The sequence below is a fragment of the Arvicola amphibius genome, chromosome X (genome assembly GCF_903992535.2).
Source record: "Arvicola amphibius chromosome X, mArvAmp1.2, whole genome shotgun sequence".
Classification (NCBI taxonomy): Eukaryota; Metazoa; Chordata; class Mammalia; order Rodentia; family Cricetidae; genus Arvicola; species Arvicola amphibius.
In genome coordinates, this window is record NC_052065.1 from 38187076 (window position 1) to 38188464 (window position 1389).

Here is a 1389-nt window from a genome sequence, read left to right on the forward strand (position 1 = left end):
TTTGGTTTAAATACCAAATAACTTTAATTATAAAATTTTAAAGTGCCTGTGCATGCATGAAAATCACAATATGTCCCCAGAACTAACACAATACTTTCTATAACATTTTATGAATGCTATTAAGTGTAGATGGTATAAGAACAAGATTTTGAAAGTTTTAGTTACAATATAGACTACTGCAAAAAAAAAATACATATGGCTGTCCAGGCAGTAGTGGTGCATGGCTTTATTCCAGCACTCATAAGGCAGAGGCAAGTAGATCTCTGTGAGTCTGAGGCCAACCTGGTCTACAAGAGCTAGTTCTTGGACATGCTATAAAGTTATAGAGAATCCTGTCTTGAAAACAAAACAAGCACAAAATATGGCTGAAATGATGAATAAACAAAGCATATAACTGAAATAATGAATAGAATGAAATAAAATATGAAATAGTCACAATGTAAAGAATAAAATATAAAGTGAAATATTAATCATGGAAACATCTTGCAAACAATTATTTTATTGCATATAAAATAAAAGAAAATATAAGTTTTCTATTTACCCAAGTAAGTAAAATGTTCCTATTGATTTTCACCCAAAATTTTTACTAGAATTTTTATGTTAAGGGCAATTTTCAAATTAATTTTCAAAAGAAGCATATTGCTGTTGTCTATTTCAGAAACACATTTTCTTTCTTTCTTTTTATTTTTGGATTTTTGAGACAGGGTTTCTCTGTAGTTATTGGTGCCTGTCCTGGAACTAGCTCTTGTAGACCAGGCTGGCCTTGAACTCACAGAGATCTGCCTGCCTCTGCTTTCCAAATGCTGATATTAAAGGTGTGTGCCACCACTGCCTGGCAGAAACACATTTTCAAATGGCATAATATCATATGATAACAACCACTGGTATCCAAAGGATTTTTTGACTTCAGAAAAAGGTAATTAGAAAATGTCATGGTCAGGAACTATTTAGTTTTGCTTTAATTAACAAATAAGTGAGACTGGGTGGTAGTGGCACAGGCCTTTAATCCCAGCATTTTGGGAGGAAGAAGCATACAGATCTTTCTGAGTTCAAGGCCAGCCTGGTCTATAATCCAATAAAAATGGAGTACAAACCTAAACAGAGAATTCTGAAGAGATGAATCTAAAATGGCTGAAAGACACTTAAAAAGTGCTCAACATCCTTAGCCATCAGAGAAATGCAAATCAAAACAACTCTGAGATTCCATCTTACATCTGTAAGAATGATCAATATCAAAACCACTAATGACAACTTATGCTGGAGAACATGTGGGGTAAAGGGAACACTCCTGCATTGCTGGTGGGAGTACAAATTGGTATAGCCTCTTTGGATATCAGTATGGCAATTTCTCAGAAAATCAGGAAACAACTTACCTCAAGACCCAGTAAT